General features: G+C 34.6%; 1 protein-coding gene across 3 annotated transcripts in view; it reads right to left on the bottom strand.

Moving 5' to 3' along the window:
* Positions 1-12,372, bottom strand: part of LOC131047401 (uncharacterized) — a 145,208-nt gene extending 132,836 nt beyond the window's left edge. Inside the window, exons 1-2 of one of the 3 annotated variants that reach the window (XM_057981284.2) lie at positions 11,694-12,372; positions 10,673-10,962 (exon numbers count right to left, since the gene is read on the bottom strand). The gene's annotated coding sequence lies outside the window, so the exon portion shown is untranslated. The remainder of the gene's footprint in view (positions 1-10,672; positions 10,963-11,693) is intronic. The other 2 variants (XM_057981287.2, XM_057981283.2) reach the window with 2 other exon arrangements.
* Between the last annotated feature and the right edge of the window lie 5,975 nt (positions 12,373-18,347).

Here is an 18,347-nt window from a genome sequence, read left to right on the forward strand (position 1 = left end):
AATGAATGGTCAAAGACATGAAATGAAAAGTTGTGACTCCCTCAAACATGAGATATAAAAGGGAGAAGAGAATCTCATTTGAGGGGGATAATTTGGGAATCAGAGTTGTAGATCTAATTTAAATAAACGTGCAGATCTGATTGTGAAAGGTTGTGTCCCTTTCAAAGGGGCAGTTTTAATTAAGAGTTGCACTCTTTCAAAGGGTGCTGATGGTGAAAGGGTGTGCCTCTTGCCAAAGGGCATACATGATGAAGAGGTGTGACCCCTCCCTCACATTGAGAGATACAAAGGAAAGGAATCCAAGCATCCAATGAGATCACCATCAATCAGATTAGATCAGAACTGTTATTAAGTTACGGGCAGTAACATCTTTGTTCTTGGTTGGAGATGTGCTTAATATGTATGCTTAATATATGAAGCCTGGTAATGTTCTTATGCAGAATTCAGTAGTAATATTAATATAGACTGCAATATGTATGACAGTCATACTTAATTTCATATATATATCCATAACACATCAATCAGTTGGAGAGAAATAGACGGCACTCAGAATTACATCAACGTCACAGGTGGATCAGACTTAAAGACATAGACCTTCAGAAAGCCACACCGAAACTGACTGATTGCTTATAACAGCATCTGGGTATGATTACCAGTGAATTCCTTATGCAGATAGAAAACACATACAAATAGATTAATATGCAGATATATACAAAAGTTCAATCTACACTCTGATCTGAATGAAAAAAGAATTAAAAGGGAGAATACTTTAGCATAACAGAAAACAATAAAGGGACCAGCAAACTGTTTTCCCTTTAAGAAAATAAAGGCACCTTCTCTCTAACCCTCCCTTATCAATTGAGAATAGTAATCTAGGGCAAGATTTAGGGCAATCCCAAAAGGGGGCATTATAAGTGGTATCAGAGCATGATCTTGCCAGCCTGTAGGGTAAGGATAAATCAATTATGCATTCTAATCAATGAGAAGGGATATATTAACTCCATCCAAAATATGGCAACAACTAAATGACAATGGCAAGACAATATGAGAGATTGTTAAACATGCGTATATTTTGCAAAGAAGACAATCAAGTATATAATATATACACTATAGATTAAGAGAGAATATTATGGAGATCTAAGGTGAAGTATATGAAGAGTTGGTAACAGACTTTTGAGAAAAGATTGTGGATACTTTATGACAATCTTATGATCAGATTATGGAAGACTTTATAGCAGATCTGTGGAAGAGATTTATTGTGAATTATGGAATAATAATTGGCCCAAGAGATGGTTTTGGCCCTGATTGGATTCTCCTACCTCTTGTGGATAAAGTACATTGGCCAAGAGATCGTTCCGGTCCTAGTTGGACGCTCCTACCTCTGGTGGATAAAGTGAATTGGCCCAATAAATGGTATTGATCCTGATTGGACGCTCCTGCCTCTTGTGAATAAAGTGAACTGGCCCAATAGATGGTTCTAGTCCTGGTTGGACGTTCCTGCCTCTTGTAAATAAAGTGAATTGGCCCAAGAGATGGTTCTGGTCCTAGTTGGACGCTCCTGCCTCTTGTAAATAAAGTGAATTGGCCCAAGAGATGGTTCTGATCCTGGTTGGACGCTCCTGCCTCTTGTGGATTGGTTACTCCGAGAGATGGTTCTGAGCCTGGTCCTGGTTGGATGCTCTTGCCTCTCGTGGGTAAAATGATAGATTGATTGGCCCAAGGGATGGATCTGGTCCTGCTTGGACGTTCCCGCTTCTTGTGGACTAAGTAAATTATGTCTACATGTGTATGCTTGTATCTAAGTATATCCATGTGTCTACTTTGTGTATACTTCGTGTTTTCAAGTGTATGCTCCGTGTTTTATGTGTATACTCCATGTTGGGCATATCTCCTACATGAATATTTGTGATTAATTATTTCTATCATTGTGAATTCTATTTTTTGTTGACCTAGAAAGATGAGTTTATTTAGGAAAGAATATTGCAACTAAGGTCTTACATATGTGCCATGCTTCTAATCCTCTTCTCAATGAATGAGGATCTTTGTTTGTCCCAAGGAAACAACCAAACACAATTCTTACTATTACAATTGATGAGAGAGAGCTTGTCTTAAGATTACAAATCTTCAGGGATCAGTTAGGAATCCATGCATTGGGAAAATTTAGTTAAATTGATCGTTGCTTGAGGACAAGCAATCTTGACTGGGGTGGGCTGTAATGTCCCCACTTTGAAATACAATTTAATGGTAAATGATAATAATTAAATTAAATTAAAATATAAAAGAATAGAATTAAATTTTAATTAAGTTAATGAATGGTCAAAGACATGAAATGAAAAGTTGTGACTCCCTCGAACATGAGATATAAAGGGAGAAGGGAACCTCATTTGAGGGGGATAATTTGGGAATAAGAGGTGAAGATCTAATTTAAATAAAAGTGCAGATCTGATTGTGAAAGGTTGTGTCCCTTCCAAAGGGGCAGAAATAATTAAGAGTTGCACTCTTTCAAAAAATGCTGATGGTGAAAGGGTGTGCCTCTTGCCAAAGGGCATACATGATGAAGAGGTGTGACCCCTCCCTCACATTGAGGGATATAAAGGAAAGGAATCCAAGCATCCAATGAGATCACCATCGATCAGATTAGATCAGAACTGTTATTAAGTTACAGGCAGTAACATCTTTGTTCTTGGTTGGAGATGTGCTTAATATGTATGCTTAATATATGAAGCCTGATAATGTTCTTATGCAGAATTCAGTAGCAATAGTAATATAGACTGCAATATGTATGACAGTCATAATTAATTTCATATATATCCATAACACATCAATCAGTTGGAGAGAAATAGACTGCACTCGGAATTACATCAATGTCACAAGCGGATCAGACTTAAAGACATAGACCTTCAGAAAGCCACACTGAAACTGACTGATTGCTTATAACAGCATCTGGGTATGATTACCAGTGAATTCCTTATGCAGATAGAAAACACATACAAATAGATTAATATGCGGATATATACAGAAGTTTGATCTACACACTGATCTGAATGAAAAAAGAATTAAAAGGGAGAATACTTTAGCAGAACAGAAAACAATAAAGGGACCAGCAAACTGTTTTCCCTTTAAGAAGATAAAGGCACCTTCTCTCTAACCCTCCCTTATCAATTGAGAATAGTAATCTAGGGCAATCCCAAAAGGAGACATTACAATGAGCATATAAAGGAAAAGAGGGTGATTATTTTGAAAAGCCTTCACCAATGTCAACAACCTTGAAGATCACCAATTATGATCAACATAAGTAAACTAGTTTGTGATTTTGGAGGAATGGAGGCTTGCATATATACAGGCAATGTTTGGCTTTAAAACTACTCTTTTGCTTTAAATCTGTGGCGGAAAAAGTGTGTAGATGAGCCATTAAGAATGTGTGTCAAACTTGAGATATTGCCCCCTTTTTGCCTTGGTCCTCACTTGAGTGATTGCCACTTCATGTCCTAGGCAAAAATTGCCCCCTTTTTGCCTTGGAGCACCTCACTTGGGTGATTGCCACTTCTTCATGTCCTCGGCAAAATTTACTAGTATCTAAGCTACTCAACATGCATGTGCAAAATTTACTTCTTCTCCTTTAGATCTGTCAGAAATCACTGAGTTACCATTTTTCCATGTTTGGGGTTTCATAAAGGCTTTGTCACACCAAATCTGTGCCTTATTAAGGTTGTTTTAGTCCTTGCAAGCTGGGCAGAGTTTCTGCTGGTTGGTGCCATAAAAATATGTGCCACCCTTTTATCATTTATCCTCCTTATATATTTGAGCAATGTTTCACTACGTCTGCTGCCAATTTGAGGATATATAGTAGGGGTTTTTGCTACAATTGCCACTCTAAAAGCAAACCTTCTTCACTTAGTTTCTCTTCTCTTCTATGCCAGGCATTGATTCATAATGCTCTGCCATTCTTCACTATGTTTGGCAGAATATTTTATAGTTTGTGCCATTCAAAAGAGCACCGATTGGAGTCCTCCATGCTCAAGCAGATATCACTAAAGACCATGCCACCTTCCATATGTCTTAGGCATGTTCTTATCCAGGTTCAACCACACATAAGGTGCAGTTCACTTGAAACTTCTATTTATTCCTCAAGTCTGAGCATGCATCACTTAATATATTGCCAATCTTTTCGATAGATGGGTAAACGAATAGACGGCTTTCTCAAAAGTGTCACCTTGCCTTGAACTCCCACTCCAATTTTCAATTCATGATTGCATTTGCTTGTATAATAGAAAGATGTGGAATCTACATTGACCTTGTTCTTGACAGCTCCGTTATATTTATCGATTTCATTATTTACTCATTGTTGGGCTTGTGGCAATCATCTTCATCCTGCAAAAACATTAGTTGAAAGGATCCAAAGACAAGATTATATTTGCAAACAAATTGTAAGGACAACAATTCACTTGGACCCCACAAAACCAATTTGTGAATTAACTGACAAAAAAATTAACTAAAAAAACTGAGTTTCTTATGGGTACAAACAAGTGCCATAATGTGTGTAAGAGCTTGTACGGTCAAATGAAATCTCACTTGTGTGCAACAGCCATCCAATGAATCAAAATTTGTACAGCCTTAAACAAACATGGATTCCCAAAGGAGCAAACTCTCTTATATCAAAGAGCAAGGAAAAAACAGGTAGCGCAACCAAAGAAGAAAAATGGAAATCCCATCCTTCAGCAAAAAGGATCAAGCAAGCAAACTACAATGCCATCTTCCGCTTCTCCAATAGTGGCTTCCACACATCCTTTCATTGGGACACATCTTCCTAAGAAGACAATGGGCCTTTTGATTCCCATAGAAGAGGTCCATTAGAAATGGGCATTTAAGAATGAGGCGATGGACATTGCAAATGAGCACTATGCAAGTGGGCTTCCTTTCAACCTAGTGAGATCACCATATTTGTAGGAAATAGTGATGCAATTAGTCAAATACGCACAAGTTATACATGTTCTAGGTATGAAAAGGTCTGCACCACCTTATTGGCCAAGGAAAAAGACTTTGTAGAGACATCACTATAATCAATTACAGATTCATGTGCTGAAAGCTAAGTATCCATTTCTTAAGGATGGAAATATTGCAAAAGCCAACCCTTAATTAATGTCATTTAGTGTGCCCTAAAGCGGCAATGTTTTTTAAATCAATTAATTGTGAGGAGCAAGTGAAAGACACAAACTTCATTGTCAACATCTTCAAAGACATGACTGAGATGATGAGAACTTAAAATGTTGTTGAAGTCATAATGAATGATGCTAGAAATTGTAGGGAAATAGGGTTATTGGTGGAGGGAGGATACAAGCACATGTTTTGGACACCATGTGCCATCCACTCACTCAACTTGATGATGCAGAAGATCAGCACATATATCAAATTGATCAAAGAAATCTACACCAAAATTGAGAAGATTTGGATGTTTGTCACAAATCAACATATATCAAGCCATCTTCAATTGCTACAAGTTGGAGTTGTTGAAGGTAGTTTATAAAATTTCATTATTTAAATTTTGTTTAGTTTAATTTCGTTATAAAATTTTAATTATTCCATCTAATTTTTAAATTTATGTTGTTTTACGCCATATTATGTTGCTCAAAGTTGATTTGCATCAAACCCAATCTTCTTGAGATGACTTGTGAAAGTGCAAGAGGCATTTATCACCATAGTCATTAGCAACCTTTAGAGTGTATGACGGCAATCAATTTCAAAGAGGGCCAAAAGGTCAAAGAATTAGTCCTCAATAATTATTGGTGGGTGCATATAGATTATTTTTTGAGTTTCATTGAGCTCATCATGAGTATGATTAGGTTTGTTGATATGGATTCACCATGTTTGAGTCATATATATGACAACGTGAACTCCATTATAGGAAGAATGAAGCTCATAATAGCAACTAAAGAGAATGGCCCCACTACAAAAAATTTTAAAAGGGTGCAAAGAATTATCATTGGCTGTTTGAACAAGATGACCATGCCCTTGCATCTCCTAGCATTTGCTTTGTCACCAAATATTACAACAAAAAAGAACTTTCTTTTCCCAAGAGTGTGGCACCATATAGAGATGTTGAAGCTAGTGATGGGTATAAGGTAGCATTCACTAGATTCTTCCTAGATTTAGATGTAAAGAACATAGTCGTGGTCGATTTTGGTAGTTTTATAATTTTGAGGAATCATTGCCATAGCACACTTTGAGACGAGTACAAGGATGCTCATACATATTGTTATCTCAATGGCCAAGGTTATATTTACTTCCAAACTCTTGCAATCAAACGTTTTATCACAAGTATGCATTTTAAATGCATTAACATTCTTACTTTTCTTTGGTAGCTATATACTATATTTTATAATTGCAAATTTTGTATTGCACTTTATTATCTCCAATCTCAATAGGTTGCAAATTCTTTGGCTAAGTAGAATTGAAATGCATGCACCTTTATACACTTAGTTAAGTGCAATCAATTGGTTACATAAAAGGTAGATGAGTTGGTCCATGTTAGTTAAGTGCAATCAATTGGTTACATAAAAGGTAGATGAGTTGGTCCATGTGCTTTACAACTTGTGTCTCTTGTCATAAAAGGGAGAGGACTTGGTCTATGTGCATTCTAACTTGTGTTTCTTATCATAAAAGCAAGATGATTACAAAGAGGGGGTGATGAGGAATTAGCATGTAACCCCTAAATGCGTCACAATCTATTTAGAGGATGAGGAGACTCCTACAAAAGATGTAGCTAGTCGGAGTGGCATTGGCTTTCTTGTGGTTCGAACAAACAAGTGATGACATGGATGCTCTTGATAAAGAGCAATATGAAGACAATCGATTGTAAACTTATATTGATTTGAACAGTTGAATTATCAATTACCCTTATCATTATGACTATACACTATTTTTAATTTTATAAAAAGAAATTGCAAACTATGGGTATTTTTAAGATCATCTATATATCATACAGCCTAACCCAACCATACCAAACTTGGGAAAAAATCATCATACATACAAACTCAAACCTTGAACCCATACCAAAATCAACAACTTAGGTTTAAATCTGTGTCTAGGCTAGTATCTTGAGGCACAAGATTATTGAGGATATGTCTCATGATCCTTATGCAAATGTTCTTGGAAATATAATGTATGTCATGTTATATATGATAGCAAAAAATGCCAATGCAGTGATAGTTTTGAGTAAATATATGTCAATCCCAAGGAATGAACATTGGGTTGTTATAAAGAGGGTCTTCAAGTATTTGTGTGGCACTTCAAAGTATGTAATTTGCTACCAAGGAAAACCTAGGCCAAACAAAATAATCAATGTACATGGCATTGTTGATGCTAATTGACCTATAGATATCAACTGACAAAAATATAAGTAGTTATGTTTTAACTTCTTTCATGGAACAATCATCTAAATGAGCAAGAGACAAGTAATTGTTGTACTCTCAACTAGAAAAGCTAAATACATGGCAACATGGAAGTTGTCTAGTTATAAAGACTGTTCAAATGTTGGTTTCTTACAAAATATATGCAAGGTTATTTTGCAACAATTAAAGTGCAATTTGTTTGGTGAAGATCCCTACTTATCATGCTCAAATGAAGCACATTGATGTTGCAGTATCATTTTGTTAGGGACGAGGTTGAAAACAAGAATATGTTGTTGGAGACTTGGTTGATACTTTGGAAAATGTCATTGACTCATCGAACAAGTCCATTAGTACTAAGAAGTCTTCTTGCCATAGGAAGTCAATAGGCATAACTACCCTTAATAATTGATTTAGTATACCATAGCCCCCTAAGTAAATTATTCAATAAGTGGCAAATTGGTAGAATATGCATTGTAGACTTTGGCTGTTTTACACCCCTTATAGATTGTATACCTCACCACAACTAGGGAATCAAAGCATCACCTTGGCTTGAGGGTGTGGGAGACAGTGGCCCCTCAAAAGGGGGTTTGGGAGGAGAAGCCTTCAAAGACATTTTTTCCTTGTATGTGATTTTTTGGACCATAGTTTTATATCCATTGTATAGGAATAATACTTAATGATATTCCATATCGATGTGCCTATAAACACACACATAGAATAGGGATAAGAAGAAGAGAAAAATATCTTATTGCATTGTGAATAGTTAAGTTAATAAAGTGTTGTTTTTAGCAAGGTTTTTCCCCAAAAGGGTTTCCTAGTGTAAAATCACTTAGTACATTGTGAGTGTCATAATTTCATTCTATTGCATTTAAGATTCCGTTAGCATTGCTTCTCTTACATAAGTTTATCAGTTAATCTTACATGGGTTTATTAATATTTTTTCTCTCAAAAAGGGATTGAACACTACACTAAAAACTGATATCTCCCCCACTTCCAAATAAGGGTGTTGCTAAAAATAATGTGAGGAAGATTAAACAATGCCTGCATGATGCTTCGTTGATCAAAATCAATACTGATGAGGCTTTTAGTTGAAACCTGGGTGCTGCGAGGACTAGAAGTTTATGTCCAGATGGATCCAAATAGCAATCTTATTTTTGTTTTTGTTGTGGTCTAGGCAATGTGGCTATGAATCTGCCTATTTGGTGTGGCTTAGTTTTATGCTTGTCCCATCATGTATCCAAGGTGACCATTGAAGTAGACTATCAAGTATTAGCTTCTTCCCTCCTCAATAGCAAGAATCTAGGGAACTATAAGTCAACCAAGCATTGCCAATATTTGTCTACTTCTTGAGAAGGCCCAGAAGCATTCCATTCACCATACCTCTCATGAAGCTAATTTGGCAACAAAGATCTTAGTTATAAACGTTGGATGCCTTAATGCAAGTCAAGGATGAGCCTGCAAAGTGAAGGATCTTCCAATCCCAGGCTTAGAGAAAAGCTTTCTGCCAATTATTAGTGATGAAAGTAGCTAATTATGATAATTATTTAGAGGTTATCTCTCTATACATTTTTCCTAAGGAATCTTCAATTATTTCTTGTTTGGGCTTGTTGTATTGATCCTTGTGTTTTATGTTCCATTAATATTCCTTCAGTTTTCTTTCCAGTTTCATGCACACAACACACAATCTCACTGACATTAAATTCTTCCAGCCTTGTCTGATGAGCAGATCTAGGTAATTCAGTCATACAAATCAAACTGGAAAGTGGACTATTTGACAAAGATTTCCCTTGTATCTCATCTATCCTTGCTGCTACTTTGTTACTTTTCTTTATGTCAAAGGTTATTATGATATGGGAAGTATCTGAAATAAGTTGTTTGGTGTTGTTAGCAAATGCCAGCGCTAAGGACAATCACAGTTTTCTGTGGAGCAGGGGCAGGAAAACAATGGAGGGTGAAAATTCTTGGTTTTTTCTTGGCAATGCTCTGTTTCATGTTGGTCTTTCACCTCCCTTTCCTTTTGTTTTGTCCCCATTTGGTTTTCAGACTTGACAATTTTTTTTAAAATTTCAGTGGCAAGTGAGAATGCTTCCTGGCCTTCAAGGCTCTACCTCTATAAGACCAAATCCTCTAAAACCTCTGAAAAGGATATGGCTGAATCCCTTGCTGCTAAACCATGCATACTGCTGAGACTTAATATTAATGACCAATTTCAAGATTGAGTAGCAACTCATTGCTCCTCTCCTGCTACCACCAGCAACAAGGTCCTCAAATATGCGAAAGCTCCTGATTTTATAAAAGATTCAAAAAGCCCTGTTGCTTTAAAACTACATCAGTTCCCATCTCCATTACTGAACCCCATGGACGCTAAGGCAGACACAATGATGCTGTTGCCATCAATCAATTTAATCAAACCTGGATTACAGGGTCTTTAAGGGCAAATTGGCTGAAGAATAATGATTCTATTTGAGAGGAACTTAAACTGGCTGTTGAAGTCTTCTCCATATTGACGGGTCACATTTACTTCCATTATGGTCCAACCTCATATTTTCTCACTTGGCTCTTCCTTTGTTGCCCCTATGCATGAAGAAGCTGTCTTTAAACCCAAAACAAATCAGACCCTTGTCTTCTGAAACTTAAGGTAATGAGATAGTGCCTATTCAGGATTCCCAGCCTCATAAACCTGCAACTGTCTATGTTGACTTCAGTTTGGATGGTGCCACTACGGTGGAACAGAGAAATCATTTTGTCTATGATATCTCCAACTGAGGTCCTCATGTTCTGGAAATTCTCAACAACATCCACCTGCACTTGGTTACAAATGATTTTACAAAGGACAAGGTTTGTGATGAGGGTCTGTGGTTGGTGGTCAAAGAGGGGGAGAAGCTTATAGTGAAAATTAGCATGCAGTGTGGAGGTGATTTTATTCTAACCTTATTCAAGTTATTTCTTGTGATGCAGTTCAATCTTGAGAAAGATTATATCCTATATAACAAATGGTTTATATATGGTCTTCTTGGACAGTTTTTAAACCAGGAGTTATGTTTTAGACAGCAAGTTTAAACCGTCTGCTGATTGCAGTTTTGACGTTTATAAATCAGCATGTGTTGATGTTAGTCAAATGACAAATAATGTCAGCTCAGGCTTGTTGAATTCTCTGAAAATTCAAAATTATATTATTGCAACTCGTTATAAGGTTGCTAGACTGATACTCTGATCTTGTACATTTTCCTTGTTTTCTTAATAATTAACCTCCTTCGTCATTTTTTAACAGAAAAAATCAATACCTGCCAAAGGGACCAGACTGATTCACTCAAGAGTAAAGAATATTGGATGTAAGTTTTGAGATTTTCAGATTGCATTATATTTGGGTAAACAGAATTTTGGCTCATTGAGAACCCATTGAGTTTCGATTCACTGAAGCTGCTAACTGGGGCCAGGCACAATCCCTTCTGTATCTTTGATATGGTAACTCTTGTCAGGGCAGCTTAACGAAATGTAATCAGGGAACAAAGATATCTTTTGTTTTTATGTGGCAAATTGGATGTTGGAGAGAATCTCGCGTCAAGCTAGATGCCTGTTGATTTAGAGATGACAAAGTGTTACTCATTCTGTGAATAGATGCTCTAGAAGTAAATCAATCCAATTTTAACGCAGCTTTAGCAGAAATATTAAAAATTACAAATAGCGATATACACAAATCAAACAGGGCAACCGGATGGAATTTGAAGCTACGGTCCTGGGGGCAAAAAGAGGATCTCGCTTGCCAGCATGGATAAGTTAAAATAGCCCCTTTCAATCCTAAATATTTTCTATTGTTTAATTCCCCGCAAATGATTCCTAAGTCTGGAAAAAATAAGGTTGTCTTTAAGATTCTTTCTGAAAAATTCTCCTTGCTCGGAACTGAATTGATATTGTTTGGCCCCTGGTTACCTAATGCGCGTATTCTTTAAGCTCAGTACATCTATATTTTCAAATTACAGTCTCAAAATACAATGCTCCTGTTTAAGTTAATTTTATCCAGTTTGATCTCATAATCTAGAAAACTCCGCCCCACAAAGAAAATATTTTTTTCTGCAAGAATTTGCTCTAGCTTTAGCTTTATAAATTACAGCCTCAAAACACAATGTTCCCATTTAAATTCAAAAAAAATCCCTGAAATTTAATCAGCTATTAGCCTCGACCCCAACAAATAAAGAAAATTAAATTTCCTACAACAATTTTCTCTACACTTCAAACAACATGATTGAAATTTCTAGAGAGAAATGTTCATTATTGAAATTCTTATTGAGACATGCCGATTTTTACCTAATTTTGAGCAGGCGCAGTCAGCTCCAAGAAACTTACACTCTTCTTCGCCCAAAAAATCTAGAAATTCCGCAATATGAAAATCTCAAAATGAATGGAATGCCGCACAATTTTAACTCTTCTTCTCGCCACAACCTTTCTAGAAACTCCGCAGAACTATTCAAATCTGTAGATATCCACGCAATTCGAACTACTTTCGCCAAAACTTCTTTAAGGATTCCCCGGAGATTAAAAAACAAAATCGCTAATGTCTCCAATATTTGAACTCCTCTTAGCCAAAAGCTCTCAAAAACCTCCACCAAATTCTTTGCAAAAAGAACTCTGATTTAGCAGCAGAAACCCACAGAGCAAATTCAGACAACACATAATCTTCGATTCGAAGGCAATGTAGAATAAATTAAATATACAAAGGCTATCCGTTGATCTGTTAAGAGACGGAGAAAAGTGAGATATTGTTTCTGCCAACTAGAAAACGACAAAATTTGTCCCTTCTCTAAAATCCGTCGTTCGACGGAGGGTCAAAAAGCATCAGCTGGTAGCTATCGCGATAGCTCTAAACGATGGACTACGTGATTTCTGGATTGTGCTTGACCGTTGGATTTGACTGGTTCGTATGATATACGTTAATTAACGTAAAAAGATGTATCTCATTTTGAATGTGAATATATTCTCGGAAGGCATGTCGGTTAACTGAGGGCTGTCGAATTTGCTTTCGGCCACGCGTTTTTCAGCATCGATTGCGGCCGCTTTCGTTTTGGGGTAAAACTGACAAAGACTTTGTTATGTGTTGTGGATTTTTTTAGATATTTGATTAAGAGATCACTAGTTTGACACGTAACTAGTCGAATGCAATCTTTTTCATCATATCAATTAAATACTTATTATCCGAAACTTCTGCGCAGGTCTGTTATTTGGACTTGTCTAGAATATTAAAATATTAGGGTACCCTCCTACCATATTTTTTATAATTGAGTTGAAAAGTGCATACATTGACCAAACTAAAATTGATGTATAACTACCATTGAGAAAAATAATAAAAATGGCAGCAAATATAAATTGTGAGATAGAGAAGTTGATAATTGTAGTTACAGATAATTAATTAAAGTAAATTAAATATAATTGTTAAAAATAATTTTTATTTAGATATTATTATTATATACAGATTTTAAATATCTATTTATTTTTATATATTATTGTAGATTCATAAAAATTGAACAAAGTATTAAAAAGGCAAACAAATTATTAATTTAGATAGACAATACATAGAATAAGTAGGACTTTTTCAAATTACATACTATCTAAGATTTTTCAAATTTGTATATTTAATTAGATAGATTTTTAATCCAATAAAAAAAAAGATATGAATGACATTTGTGATATCATAAATGTCATTTAAGGAGGCAATATAATGTTCAAATCAACAATGTACTTTTTATATTCACTATCGTGGAATCTGGAGGTGTCCTCATCGAAGCGAGACTAATCGACTAATCCCCGTAAGTTAACACAGTCGGGGACTCGAACTCAAGACCATGGGGAGCATACCCATGCCTTAAGTTGTGATCCATGACCGGGCGAGCTAGGGTTGAAGCCCCCACAATGTACTTTTATTGTGATGTATACAATATTGTATATGTCATTCAAGGCATTAATTGTGACAAAATTTATACAAAAAAGATAAAGTAATTTGATTTTTGCAATGACTATTTCCAACATGAGAGAAAATACATGACATTTATTAAATTATTAAATGAAAAAAGTAATTATAGACCATAGGATTATTGCTCAAAAATTTTAATTCTATATAATGATTGGTTAAACTAATTAAAAAATTTAATGAATGCATTAGTATCCAAAACTAAAAAAATGATGAGGTTCATTTTTATGTTTTTGATTGAAAGCATTTCATCATCACTTATATTAAGAAAAAGTAAACTTAAAAAATATATAGAAGTTTGTAATTAAAAAAAGTTAAATATAGACAATAGCTTATGCCCGAACGAGTAGGTGAATTGGCTTGGGCGGTGGGTTTGCTCCCATCGGTCTCGGGATTGACTCCCTTCTCGGATTTAAGAGGGGGGACTGCTTGCGGGCTATGGATCCTACCCCCAGGGACTAGTCTCGCCCCAACTCGCCTTGTTCGTTGAGCTAGGTCACAAGGATACCCTCAGTATCAAAAAAAAAATAGCTTAATAGCTATGTGTTTGTTTTTTGTTGTTGATTCATTTGTGTATTTAGTGTAGATAAAGATTTTGAAATGGCAATTATTTTTGTTGATGAGAATAATAGTTATTAGCATGTGTATATTTGTGAATTTAAACAAGGGATGCAATGCGTCAAATTCATGTCAGTATTGTAGTTAGTTTACAGTAGGTAAAAAGATAAAGATAGATATGAGAATTGACATATAGTGGTAGAGAGAGATGGAGAGATAATGAGATAGAGATAGGGGAAGAGATTAAAGAAGAAATATGGAGGGATGGAGATAAAGGGGCGAAGAGATATAGATATAGGGGTCTAGAGAGAGAGAAGGGGGGGGGGGAGGAAGATGGAGGTGGAGAGGAAGACGAAGAGAGCGAATGATATAGATTGTGGAGATATATAGAGAGAGATAGAGGAGGTGATATATAGAGAGAGAGGGGGGAGTTGAAGAGATAGATAAAGATATGGAAAGTGATATATAGAGGGATATATAGATAGAGAGGGAGCTCATGAAAGATGGTAAGATAGAGATAGAGTGGGGCAAGAGTGAGAGATAAAGGAGGTGATATTATACTAAGAAATATTTAAATGTAACATATCTTGTATTATATCCAAACTATAATCATTTAAAGTTTATTTTAAAAAAAGTTATGTTAAAGCAAAAATTTAAAATAAAAGTATTTTTTTTCTCCATAATATAAAATAAAAGTATTAATAATGAATAATTTTTTTAAAATATTATAATAATAATGAATATTTTCAATTTTATTGTAATTAATAAAAAACAATTATAAATATGTGAAAGGGGCTCCATTAGAATGAATATGTGAATGGATTGTGATTTTAAAAAATAGATGTTAAAGAAAAATTTTAAAATAAAATATTAATAATGAATAATTCTTAAAATATTATAATAATAATGAATATTTTAATGTTGTTGTAATTAATAAAATAAATAAATTATAAACATGTGAAAGATAGTGTGTTTATGAGAGTATGTGTATGAATGAGTATAATAAATTAATACTTAACGTGAATATATAGGGATGTGTAATCATATGGATGAGGGTGAGAACTAAGTATATATAGCAAAATGTAACAATTAGATGAGTAGCATAACAACTTTAAATACCAAGCATAATGAGCAATTCACATATACATACCAAATTAATTCCCAATAATTATTATAAAAGAACAAGATCAACAATTTTGAATTTGAATCAATTATAAATTATTCAAAATTGGATCCAAATATCACAAAATTATCCTAAAAAAATATAAATTCTAAGATCTAAAATAAGCATATAAAAAATAGAATTTAATAATAAAATAAATATATATAAAATCAATATGATATCAAATATGTATAAATATGTATAAATAAAATAAATTAAACTTAATTAAATGCATCATTTATCAAGATATAACTACATTTAATTATGCTATTAAAATAAAATCCACAATTAAATAAAAATTTCTCCAAGTTTAGATAAATAGAATTGATTAATAGTTAAACTCCAAGTGAGCGATAGTTGAGAGGAGAAAATAAATAAATAAAAAATTTGGCTTTTCATTCATTTAAGTGTCACAATTATATCAAATTTAATGCTTCTAGTTTTTATTAACACATATTTGTGCATCCATTATGTGAGTGACTTTTCATTCATTTAAGTGTCACAAACACGTCAAATTTAATGTTTCTAGTTTTTATTAACACATATGTGTGCATCCATTATGTAGTATAATATGTCTTTGGCGTAATTATTTAAACAAATTAAAGATAGGGAATATCTCTACAGGGCAACTATTAATAAAAATGTGTCTTGTGCATGCATAGAAAAGAAAGTTGTTTGACTATAGGAAAGGGAAAGCATTTAGTGTAGCAATAATCATGACCTCGTCTTTAAGAATAAACGACAAAAAATTAGATAGTGTAAAGTTATACAACCTCGTGTTATATGATAATGCATGCATATTACACCTAGTGTAGAGCTAATCATGAGGCTCATAAATAAATGGAAAATTTTAATAATTTTTAATGCATGTGAATGGTTAGTTCGACATAATGGAAGCAATGATTTGTGTTTGTTTTTTTTTAAATTGAATTTTGTACATGTATGGACCAGTAAGAAGAAAGGAAAATGAATTTTTACAATTGATGCTCTGTAAAATACCCAAAGGTTAGACTGGAACCTGTGGTCGTATAACACACAAAAACACACAAGAAATCGTTAGTGTTATTCAACCAAGAACTAATCTAAGCAGGCATATCAAAAGAGATATTAAGATCATGCTAACATATTTAACAAATGACACAAATATAAGAAGGCATCTCCAAATACCTCTTAACATGTTCTTAGCTCCTTCTCCTTTGTTCCTCTCCTCTCCAAGTTCCAAAATAGTGTAACTCTCAGCAGCTTTTTGCACTATGGATGCTTATGGAGGTTCAAGATTGTAGATGATCTCAAGCTTATGCAAGGCAAGTGTAAAACAAACTAATTAAACATATTACGAAAAGAAATTAAGATTTATTTTAGTCCAAGATAACAATATATTAGTGATTTATGCTAAATGTTCTCTAAAATTCACTATAGATTAAATGCATACAAGTTTTTTAGGATCTGGATTATGAAGAAATGGGCTCTATTTATAGGAAAAATGGAGCAATGGATGGTTGAGATTGAGTAACCTCAACAAGGGTCAGGATTGAATCAATCCATGTGAGGGCTTTCAACCCAATCCTAGGATGACAAGTGTCAATGTGAGATAGGTTGAGAGGAGAGGGAATAAACATTAAATGTTCGACATGACCTGGGAGTTAACTTGGGGGTTAGGGTCAAAGTTGGGTTGAGTGAATAAATTCTTTATTCAAAGAATAAAGTTTTTATCCAATGGATAAACTCTTGTGCAAAGGCAAAAGGGATAACCATGGTCAAAGCAATAAATGTTTGAGGAGACACGTGAGTGCAAGTTGAAATAACCATAAATGGTTATATAAGAGCCATTGATGGTCATGTAAGAGCCATTAGTGGTTTTGGAAGACTTTAGAGGTTAAATTGTTGAACACACAAAGCATTAAATGTTTTTCAAAGACTTTGAAATCTTTGAGAAGTGACTCCAAGTTGCTTAGGAATGTGGCAATAATTAGGGGATGGATTAGGCTAATTAGGAAGGGGTTAGAAGAATCTAGAAGGGGATTAGATTTGCAAGTGGGTTTGGTGGGTGAGGGAAAATGGGATTTTTATTTAAAATAAATAAATTTATTTCAATAAATGTGTGCAAGTTGCATTTGTAGGAAAATGTAAGTGGGGGAGATAAATGATTTAAATAAATATTTTATTTTATTTATTTAAAAGAGGAACAGGGGATTTAAATGAAATAAATATGATTTATTCATTTAATTGATTGTGAATTTGGTTGAATGAATTAATTAAAATAAATTGAATAATTTATTTAATTAATAGGAGAATGTTTGAAGATGAATTAATTAAATATTTAATTTAATTAACTGGTGGCTAGTGGATTTTTAATCAAATAAATAGGAAATATTCATTTAATTAAATTGGACAAATTTATGTGACTACATTTACCCCCCTTTGAGACGGTGCAGTTTATCGCGTGGTTTCAAAGAAAGAGAAATAGGTGTGAAGAAATGCCTCATAAAATGTAAATTTAATGGGTGGTATGCCCCCTCGAGAGATGGGTCGAAAAATTTTGAAAAAATCGGACGATCTCTCGAAAAAGAATGAAAATTGGTAGGGTGATAGAAGAGAAGAAGTTAGCAATACGGGTGAAAAATAGAAGAAATCAAAAGTAAAAATGGAGAAATGGGAGGCTTGGAAAGTTCACGGGGACCACGGCGGTGAGCGGGGGATGTCGGTACCCATTGTAGAGCATCGTTTCGAGCGAGTCCGTCGATTCCAGCGGCCAGACGACTACGGACCAGCAGTACGCAAATTTGAAATTTTGAATTTTACGCATTTTTGTCGTGTTTTTTGTTGAGTCCAAGTTGAGGCAGGACAATAGCGTTGAAACTATGTTTTGGCATTTTTGTCCAATTAACTAGCGTTTTTGTGTCGCAATGGTGCTATTGTGTTGTTGTTTGAGTGCATTTGTCCAAATGAGCGCTTTTCTATGTGTGTTTAAGCGCTATTGTTTGTTTAGCGCTATTGAGGGGTCAATTGAGCGCTTTTGTATTTAAGTAGCGCTATTGCATATGTCTTGTAGCGCTTTTGCAATTTTAGCGCTTTTGTAGGATTGATTAAGCACTTTTGTTAGGGGTTTAGCACTATTGTGAGGGGTTTAGCGCTATTGTGTAGAAAGTAGCGCTATTGTTTAAAAAAATAGATACCCCAGTTTGTGTGAACAAAAATCTCCCGATGCCAATGATGGATGAATAGGGATGTGAAACGAGAGTTATTTTGAACCATAGCAGCCCTGATGAGACTTAGG

This window comes from Cryptomeria japonica, chromosome 2 (genome assembly GCF_030272615.1).
Source record: "Cryptomeria japonica chromosome 2, Sugi_1.0, whole genome shotgun sequence".
In the NCBI taxonomy this organism is placed as follows: domain Eukaryota; kingdom Viridiplantae; phylum Streptophyta; class Pinopsida; order Cupressales; family Cupressaceae; genus Cryptomeria; species Cryptomeria japonica.